Consider the following 11819-nt stretch of genomic DNA (forward strand, 5'->3'; position numbering starts at 1 on the left):
CATAAGAAAAGTGTTTTAGTACTTTAATAGATACAGATTTTACCTTAATTAATTAATTCAATTAAAGTAAAATCATGGGTAATTGGAACTTAATAGCCGGAGTAGCTAAATACAAGTTTCACATTATTAAACTATTGCTATCAACCTACTGAATAAAATAATATAACGTTTCAATGGGTGGAAATGATAAATAACAAAATTATAGAACATTAAAAGTGGAACTACTTTTCTCGTGCATAGTAATAATTCATTGTTTATGGGCATTATATGGTCTTTGATCATTAAGTCAACTTCGTATTGTTTACTGCTAACGTCAGCCGTTATGCCATCTTTGAATATGTAAAATAATAATAATGCTGAAATAGGGAAATTTTACCCATTTAAAGGAGGTTTTTGTTAATTTAGATCTTTTAAAAATAAAAGTTTATATCAGCCTGACACAAGTGCCTCCTGCACCATACGAAAAACATCCCTTTACATACTACCTTTCAGTAAATGTCGAAAAACCAAATTGTAAATGGTTTGATTATGAATGCCTCCGACCATTACTCATTTATAGGAAACACAAGTTGAATAAACAAAAAATATTGTAAATTCACCAAACTATAACTTTCTAAAACCTTATCTTGTTTTGTTAAGTAAGACAATATTAATAGATCAATTGCGAATTTTGTTTCCGATGGATCAGCAGAAACGTTAATAACGTTGAAATTTTGATTGGCTATTCTGGCCATTAACCTTACTGATACCAAATTATGTATATGGTATTTGAATAATGGCCACTTTACTTTAAATATTAAAACAGTTAAACTCTACCTATAATATAATTTGGTTCAAAATTTTGGTTTGGTGGTTTAAATAATCATGAATATCGATGGTGGCCTCTTATTATACTGCAGCGCTTGCCTCTATTAGAGATGGGCGGTATATAACGTATTAGTGTCAGTGACATTTAGGTTATTCAGTGGTACTTGTTACCGGGATAACGTGTTACCAGCAACACCCTATTATTTCATTATCAGCTTGGCTGAATGATTTGGTATTCTCATTACATCTTTTTCTTAACTGGGACCCAAAAAAACCACGTTGTTTGAAAGAACAGACTTTATTTGATTTGCTATGAAAATTACATATCATTATGACAATCAGTTCTAGTTTTGTACCTCCAAAAAGGAAGCAATAACAGTAAGGAATAGAAGTATGCTCAGTCTCTATCTACGTCTCAGTGCGGGAAGGCGCCATCGAAGTCAGCCTGATGCCCAAGGGAATTTCCGATCGGTACTTTCTCGACCCTAGATCACGTTTCAGATCATCCAAAATTATGATGTGAAACTTCTGAGAATTTAAAATCGAGCGAATATTTCCAAAATTCATAAATTCCCCTAATTTGGATTAATTAATCCAAGAAAACGTACTAAATGTACGGTCTGTAGCAGCGAAGTTACTGGTATCCCCAATATACTTATGGCTACATCTGTCAAGTCACAATTGCCTCTCAACCCCCTCCACCATGAGAGAGGCTTTATAATTTTATCGTTTATTAGCCATTTCATTGATGGCCAATGTTTGGCAGACCACTGAGTTCGATTGTAAACTCTCCAAACAAAAAAGGTGGCTGCCCCATTTGGTCTGGCCAAGCAACTTCAGAGATATTCAATCTTTGAACCTTTTCTTAGAAGAAATTTCATCAAATGAAGCTGTCAATATGTGGCTGATAGTTTTTACTATAGTTGTCACCTCTACAAAGAAACTTTTAACAGTCTGACATCCTAAGATGGAGTCTGGTAAATGGAGAAGGTGAGCAATCCAGCTTAATGGTACTATAGGAGTATACTTTTCTTTCAACAGTTTTAAGGCTGCCTTGATGTTTAGAGCATTGTTGTCAATAACCACCAAAAACTTTTAGGACTATACTTCTCAATGAAAAATCCAATAATCTCTGCTGTGTATTCAGCATTATCTCTCAGTTTTGGTCATTTTGAAATCTGCAAAATAGGTTCTGGTATTGAGATCACCAAAATTAATGGTTATTTTTATAAAGTCTCAATTGTAATTCTTCCCGAGCCAAAGAAATATTCCTGGCAACATTCCCATTTTATAAGTTCCCTCCCACTAGGAATATTCCCAACCCACATCACATACAATAAGTAAAATAAAGTCTGTTCTTTTTAACAATGTAGTTTCTTAAGTCCTGGTTGAGAAAAACTGTTAAAAATACTGACCTGTTAAAAAAAGCCTGTTACCTGATGTTACTGGAACGTAATATGTGATCACGTTATTTTGGTTATAGGTTATTGAACAATAACAGTATTTCCCATCTCTAGCGGCAATTAATCAAATACCATACACATGATTTAACTTTGAATTAGTATGGAACAGTAATATCCAACCGCATTACGTTATAGACTTCTAAGATTGAATTAAACAATATTGTTATCCTGTAAATAAAAACAGCTGTCAATTATTGATTATGAATATCTATAGGTCAAATGTTTTTATATTCAATAGTTTAGATATTTCTATTCCTTACTTGATTAAGTTGTATTGGGGCCGCTTATACTGCAGCTATATTTTACTTACACGTACTGTACTCTGTCCAAGTCAGCAAATCATGCAGGGAATAAGTCCATACATAATGTACGTGTCATGTCCAATACCTGCTTTGAGCATTTGTCAGTAACAAAGGTGTTTATGTTTACGTTACCACTCCGAACAATTGTTTAACTTGTACTATCTTGTTTCTTAAAGTTACGTGATGGAGAAGTTCTAACTGAGTAAGAAATAGGTAATTTTTCTTAGTGCCTGGTATTCTTTAAATACATATAAATATGTAATCAATATTTTAAAATTCAGCAACTGAAGCCTCACAATTTATTACTGAAACATTTTTGGTACTATTACAATATTGTTTATACATTTTTTTTATTTGTACTACTTTTGCATAGACATACATGTTGAGCACTTTACAGTGTTTGTAAAGTTTGCTGTTACACAGCTAGGCTTTTTTCACCTGAAAATAAGAGATAGACATAGCCGCTGGATTACCAACAGACACAATGGTAGTTTTCACTTTCAATTAGTCTTTTGGGACCTAGGTTTAAGTTTCTTTATCTATATTTACTTATAATAATATTTGCTATGCATTTTCCTTGTTGATATATATATGTATATAATATTCTCTACAATCCATTGTAATCAAATGTAATTGACGATGAGACTTTTGTTACATTAATCAAACTTACATGTTCAAAAGTTAAGACATTATTGATAATCTTTGTTATAGGTAATGGTAAGCCAAATTCTTTTGGAATTAATGCTTTTTCAAAAGATTTGAAACCTTTAAACTAATAGTAATCGGCCTGTTAATCCAATATTCATCGTAATTAAATTTATTCAGTTAACAATAGATATTTTTCAGGTACCGCAATCATGGCCTTGTATGGTGCAGTATACTACCAAGTCTTCAGAATACCTTGCAGATTTACTCCAGCATCTGTAAAAAAGAAGTTTTTTCACCTTTCCTCTTCAGTTCTTCGCTATGAACCTGAAATCAGATTTAATACAGGCATTAAACATGTTAATAAGTTGAGATTGAGAGACAGAGTGTCTGAAAAATATGAATTGATCTATAAAGCACCCTTTGAACTGACTTTCAGAATAGCCTATCCACTAGTACTGTCTGTAACTATAGGTGCTCCTGCATGCGTTTTATACTTGTATTCTAAAGAAGGAAAACTAGAACTATCACAAGAATTTAAAAATATCACCTTTTTAAACCCATCATTTGAGCTTTGGTTTTTCTTGGCAGTTTCATGTGTGTTTGCGACATTGATATTTTCTATTTTGTTTAAATTTCCTTTCAGAGTTTATAAACACAAAGCCAAACAAGAATATATAGCAATGTTCCTAAGTGCTGTACCTCCGATGCTACGTCAATTTCATTTTAAGAGTGCTACTAAGTCCAAATTTAAAAATCCAATCTACCTCATGATGGAAGATCATCAGTACTATTTGGATAAAAAACGGGGATTTTTGCTGGCTCATTACTTTCGCGTGCCAGCAGATTTCTTTGAGATGATGGGTGAAGAAAAACATAAGTACACAAGGGATTAAAATCCTTTTACTGTCACTTCAATATCCCTTGAAAGTAAAAAAAATTAAATATGAACGTGTGTAAAAGCCAAAAACACAGACAAGAGTTTATGTAATGTATTGTACATAGAAAGTTTATCTTTAACTTAGGGCAATAAAATATTAAAGTAGTATTTTGCATTTTATTTACCCAATTATAATTAATTCTTTAAGCTGTTTCATCTTACTGCTGATAGTGATACGTACAAATTAATGATATTATATTTTCTGTACATTAATAAAACGGTATTATCACATGCCCCTTGGATATATTACAGATGGCTATACAGTACATTTACAAAATAGCTGCTATGACTTCATGAAAGGCTCAACTAATAGTAAGGCATGGATGTCTACAGGTCAACAATGTTTAATATATAAATAAAAATGTGATGCTAAACGCTAATTTTGAGAACAGTTGGACTAAATTCAGCTAATTCTTTTTGTAAAATATTTGTTAAAATCCAGGGAAGGTTTACATAAAGAGAAAGATTGGAAAAAGTTATCTGGAATATTTTGGAATTCAGAAACTGGTAATTTGTATGTTTTGTAATCTCCAAATTTAACTGACACTGTTAACACTTTCAAGTGAAGTTTGACAAAGTGTCTGAAACATTTGTTTACATTTAAATTTTGTAATATATTAAGTATGTATTGCAATTAAAGAGAAAGTTTATATCTAACTTTTATTCTAGTCTGTCCCAGTGACGAATTAAAAACAATGTATTGTAAATGCTATTTAAACACACCAATCTTAATGAACAAAGCACATAAGGTACTCCAAACTAATGCTTTTTTTGACATTGTGACAGCATTTTAACAGTACCTAAAGGAAAACTGGTGAAATGAACAATAACATATCTCAATGATTTTTTCTTCCCAGACTGCAGTCCGAAAAACTAGACTTCTCTCATGCAAAACCTTATAAACGATTATTTTTAAATATTACATGAACTTAATAAGGAATTCCCCTTTACACTGGAAATATATAGTAGTTAGGTAGAATTTCTCCCTAGATTGTAATAGGCTTCTCAGTCCTATATTTTCTTCATCGAGATAACAAGGTAAACTTAACTATGGCACTGAAAATATCTTAGACCAAAGTATACTACATGTGCCGGAAGTCGATTTCCGAGAGCTATATACGTATATAGTTTTTTAATAGGAGCTGTGGCACAATGAATTAAAACAGTCAATGAATTGGAGTATACACCAATTAATTGAAGTAGGCTTCTCAGTTGTAAGTATGTATATAGATTTTTTCTTCATCGAAACAACAAGGAAAACTCTACAATGGCACTGGAAATATCTTAGATCGGAAGTATTTGACAAGGTCTAGAAGTAAATGTGTTTTCGAGACCTTGTATTTGTATTTTCTTGAACAGGGCCAAAAGACAAGTCTCAGCTATGGTGTCAGAAATATAGTTAATTTGAACCAGAAATGCTCGTACATGTGCAAAACATGATATGAGAGCCAAGTTAAACTTTGATCCTCCTTAATATGAGTACTAAAATAATATACACCTGATGTATGTTTACTTACATTTGAAAAAATTCATAGAACTCCACACTGTTCTGCACAATCATAAATGCTTTTACTAAATAATATATGGAATTTGGTTTTTGAAAATTGTGTGTAAAGCCACAATAGAACGTTTAGTCTATATGCTCAAAATAATTGTATAAAAGTATTGGTTTATAAACTTGTAATAACATTTTCGGTTTATTATTATTGTTAAAAAATTTTGTACGGGCGTCGTTTTTTAAACCTGATAAGATATTTTTCTGAAACTTAAAAAAATCAGATTCTATTTAGACTAAACCTTTTGCAAAGTTTGATCTTTATTTAATTTAAAGCTATAATTTTTTCCACAATAACAAAGACAGGCATACGGTAAATCAATAAAGATAGGACTATCCTTTATAGGACATTTTTACTTATTTTGGCCTGGAAAATCAAATGATAAAGTTTTATAGAATTTATTACAACCAAAACAAAGGTGATCATTATAGTTTCATACTTAATTCCTTACTGCTTTATTGCCTTTTAAAAAACATTAGTAAAAATTTGTTTTTGGGAATATTTTAAATTGTGTTTTTGTTGAACTGAAATCAAAAGATAAATTATAGAACAATAAGAGTGGAATAAAACATCAAAAGCTTAGAATAATAAAATTTAATTACATAAATAATTTTTTACATAAATATTTAATGATAAAATTTGAATATTTACAAATGTAACACTAGATATTTTGCACTTGCATACACATAAATATATATTTCTTTATTGTTAAGATGAAAATGTAGTGATAATAACTATACCAATTTCTACCAGTAGGCCTATACTTATTACTACTGTAGATTCATTACATTAGTATATAACAGACTAAGACTAATAAACAAAATCAGAATTTACTGGGTTGTGGAAGACACAGTAAATAATGTACCTTTGAATTTAAATGGTTGCAGTATTAACATAAACAGGATTTGTGTTATACAGAAGAATATAATTTTTGGTGTGAAACAATGGTTATACATAATACAAGAGATTCTATTTACTAATTGCACTGTCATGTCTACAACATGTCATAAATGTGCAAAGAACTGCGTGAAGATATTGAAGTATCATCAGTCCATTGTAATAACTATTAATAGTGGTTGAAAAGCTAATATGTGCTGACATGTCCCATAGATACTGTATATGCTGATACTCTATTCCCCTTAACCCCACTTGTATATCTCTGTAATCTTCTACTCTATAATGTATGTCTACTTTGAGATAAAAAATGAGCTCAACTTTATTTAACCTATATAAATATTTATAATTTTTTGTAAACATTATTGTTTGTCTGATGCATTACTTTAGTGTATTGTTTTCAGCAGATTAAATATTTTGATACCTTCTCTAGAGTGGTAATAAAGAACTTTTATCTTGCACAATTAATTTTTTAAATGTAACAACATGATAACTCTAACCAATCTGCAGATACTAACGTGAGGTAACATTGGCCATCTAAGGATATATAAAATTTCTCTTTTCAATAGCACTCACTCAATAGGTACAATATATGTTTATTGTAACACACAAGACGACTAGAATAGTAGATAGGTCCTCACCACCACACTCAACATTGTAAATGTGCTAAATTGTGAAAAAATAGAAAATTAAACAAAATTTGATGTGGGTATTTAAACTGCAAGCCCAATATAACCAAAATCTAAACATGTCTCATTTCTAGCAATACACACGGACAACATTCTCATCTACAGACAGATATGTTCATGAAACTGACAGGTTTGGAGTTGGGTTTACTATAAACAATATGAACTTTTATTTAAGTGTTCACTATGGTCTACATTTATAAAAATGAAGTGAAAAAAATGCAACTGGTATTATGAAACTGTCTGCTGCCATAATGTTATAGAAATTGCAAATAAAGCAACTGACCACAGTTAACATAATTATAGAGTCCATATACACTGTATTTTATAATTGAGTATTAAATCTTGTGGCATGAAAACAGTATTAGGAAGCCAATACAAGTTTTATGGCTGTTATTTTGAAAAAGGATAAATTATATATAATGTATGGTTTCAATTTCGGTACTGACTAGAATTAAAAATAGTTACAGAAAATAAATTATAAGCTACAAAAAGCTTGAGTGAAAGCATAAATACGACTACAGAAACTAGGGAACGGTTGTTCTAATCCATTATATCTGCCGTATGAAGATAGGTTAGTCCTCATGGACAATCTTCAACTATATGATGATGTATTATCTGTTTTCAGCTTCACAGTCACTTGTTCAATAGTAGAACTAAACTTCATAGACCCACTCCAACCCACATAAACATGAAACCTAACATGTATATGGATATATATATATATATATATATGTGTGTGTGTGTGTGTGTGTGGGATTGTACTGTGCTTAACTTTAAACCTTTAACCTTAAATGATACGCATGCTTGTTTCAAATTCTTAAGAGTATTTTTTAATGGAAGTTATTTACCATCATTATTGATGATAATTGCTGAAATTGTTATAATGAATTTGAAAATTATTGTTCACAAAAATTCTAAAAGTAAATTTAACCTGAAACTATTACATAAGAGAAATAAGTGTGCAAACTTGTAACCTCTTATCATTTTACATTTTAATATTGTATGTGTATTATTTAAAGAACAAATTGATCTGGTCCGTGCATAAATAAGCAAGGTTGAGATATCTACAGCTCAACACAAACTTGTGAGCTTGGATTAGGTATGTCATCACACATAGTAGCTTTCAAACCACTAATGGTAAAAAGATCAATTGATAGTTTTACGAAGGCACATGCATAAAACAGTCGCATAGATAACACTCACACAACAGTAGTTAAAAGTAGTATAACATATTAATTTTAACAATTATTTTCATAACAAATGGCAACGATGTAAATAATAATTCTATATGTATTGGTTGTTTGTTCCTTATATTTTTAAAATCTCTTAACAAGATACTATCACTACAGTATAAGCATTGCCATTGCAGTTGTAACAAGTAGCACATCAATATAGAAAGGGTGTTCAGTAAGTACCACAATGTGGATTACGTGGTGCATTCAACATTTGGCATTAAAAATTCCAAGATCAAATCATTAATTCTGGGTAGTAATGCTTTGACCATATGTTCTACCAGGAAAAATGTACCAAAACTTGAAATGAACTCCCTCATGAGATGAAGGTTTGGAATCAGTTTCTAATCTAATAAAAATTATGAGAATTTTATGTATTTTAACTCTGAGGTAAGTATATTATGTGATAGAATTGGCACAGTAGCCGGATATTGAATGAGTAGATTATTACTCGTCCTCCCTCATCACCGAAATCTCTCATACTATTGCTAGCTACACCCTCCCACCCCGTATTATGCAACAACTTAAACAAAACAACCTCATCTTACTTTGAAATTAACATTTCTTGTTTAAATTTTATTTATTACAAAAACTTAATGAAATGTCTAATTGTGTTAAGCACAATGAAACTAAATTTACAAACATATAGATCTATTAGTCTCAACTAATAATATTTAGTACATATAATGCACAATATATATTTTTCACCACTACTAGCACCATATATTGCAAAAATTGTGTAATTACACTACGCAAAGCTCTGATTGAAATGTTTTTTATAATATTCCTGCAAGGAATAACTTACATTATTTATTTTACATATTTCTATGGACTTTATGAAAACAAACATTGCAGATTATTTTAAGTAAAGACTTTCTTTTATAAAACAGTTTTATCTGACATTTTGTAACAAGCCAAAGTGATACAAAAAGACCTAGAAGACGAATCAAGAAAATAAACTAACTAACATACATTGAAATGCAGGTATTTTTTTAATTAATATTTACGAAAATAACAAGGAGTATAATAATTTTCTCTGTAATAGGCTGAGTGAATATGTTATATAGATACTATTAGTAAATACACATATCTACATAAAAAGCTTCGTTTGTCGTCCATTAACATGTTCACGACATGTACACAATCACATACACACAATCTTTCACAACAGGCTTTCGTAAAGTGTGTCTTATGCCTGATGGGGTACACGTCATTATGCATTTCCATTTCTACAATCGTGTATCCTGTTGGGCGCTCAATTGCCCATTTATTAAGGTAAATAAATTTTTTAGGTACCCCTTGGGGTACATGGAAAAACATTAAAAAACATATTGAAACAATTTTTTTACAAATATGCGAAGCATACATACCTTTCCCATTATACTTAGAGGTTTAACGTTAAGTCAATTATTACGGTTTTTTGTTATTGAACAATTCAACAGCAAATAAAAAGTTCCGAAATAAGCCGTTGTCATGAACATGTTACAAGATAGTATAACCTAGTGTATTATTCAATTATCCCAAAACACATGTGGCAAATCTCAAGATATGCAGGTAAGTCATGTTTTTATGATTGAGCCAGCTCAAATGTTTTCAGCTAGCTCAAAAATCTATGTAGATTAATTGAAAAGAATCAAAATTATACAGGAGAAGTAAATAAGGGTTAGGATAAGTGCTAGTGAATTAATACACGTGATGGATATCATTATGTTTACTGATTTGTCCGTTATTTTATTTTGGAATTTTAACTATTTGTGATAAAAACCAATAAAAAAGGCTTTGTTTTAAAATATTGTGTTAATGAAGTAATGAAAGCTTTAACACAAAGACACGGTGAGTTGCACAGTATTTCACCTAATTATACATAGATCATAAGAAAGTTTTTAGTAGACACTGCAAAATTCTTAATTTACAATATTTGGAAACTCTGCTATTAAATCCTTAATCTAGGATAAAAAGCAATACTCTTTTGTGCATGCACAAAAACAATAACTTTTTGTGCATTAGTACAAAATTAAATATGTGTGTAGACAAATACACCAATAATAGACGAGCATTTTCTTACTAGTAAAAATTTTACAGCAAATACTCAATTCACCTCAAAAAATACATAAAAGAAGTATTTTACCAAAACTAATTCTTGTTCATGTTACACAGGTGTTTTAAAAATAATTTAGTGTATTTGAAGGAAAAAGCAAAATGTAAGGTAATAAAAATCAAAGCTGTAACAGCTTATGTAGAATAAACTAAAGATGACCAATAATGGTCTGGCTACTTTAGCTCATTAGTGGCATGATATGGTTAGCAGAAAAATGGCGTAAAAAAGTTTGTGCGTATGTTTTTTTCACCCCTGCATAATTATTGTATGAGATGTAATATGTGAAGATAAGTGTGTTTGTAAACTAGTATAAGATATGCACTTAATAACCTTTCCAATAATAAATATTCTTTCATATTAGAACACATTAGTTACAATGTTTTATCTCAAAAGGTTTTCGAGGTATAGCCGAATCAGTAGATCAAAATCAAACATCTATATTTTGTGCTGTGTATACATACAAAAATAGTGAAGAAATATAAATTTTTAGAATATCCCTTCTCACTTGACTAAGACCCGACTGGGAGACAGGTAGATTTAACATGAAGCTGTCATCTTGAAATGTCAAACTGATAAGTTTATCCTCAGTTAACTGATTAATATTTCTTAAGGTCAAAGGTTTTGACTTGAAACCCCTCTCCGACAATATAACCATACCCCTACCAGAAGTAGTGGTGTGGCTGTACTCAGATGTTAAAATAAAGTTATTTAAGTTAAATCTCTTTATTTCATATTATGCTCTGTCATTACAATAATATTAGATTTTATTTGGTCTCGTATTATTTTTAAAGATTATTTTTACTCTAGGTGTCGTATATTTTGATGATAGATTGAGAAATTTGCTGATTGAAAATTGTTAGTGGAAATTGTGGAGTATGCTGAATCTATAGGTGCACTGAAATGGACGAGTGAACTGTCAGACAGAGATTTAATAATCACTATATTAGTGTACTCTATAATAATAAAGAATATAAACCATTTGTGCATTCTGCTAAACCCTCATATCTACTAAGCTACTAGGAAATACAGAGGTATACTTTGGCCATTGAATTATGTGCAATTGACTTCATGTTCTTATAAAAACATAATTGTATAGTTCCCTGCAGGTACAATTACGTAGGTACAATAGTACCTAACAATATAAGATGAATTGTAAAGTTAATTTCATTATAATTGTTTAAAAAAACTGTTTG

The sequence above is a fragment of the Homalodisca vitripennis genome, chromosome 1, assembly GCF_021130785.1.
Source record: "Homalodisca vitripennis isolate AUS2020 chromosome 1, UT_GWSS_2.1, whole genome shotgun sequence".
Classification (NCBI taxonomy): domain Eukaryota; kingdom Metazoa; phylum Arthropoda; class Insecta; order Hemiptera; family Cicadellidae; genus Homalodisca; species Homalodisca vitripennis.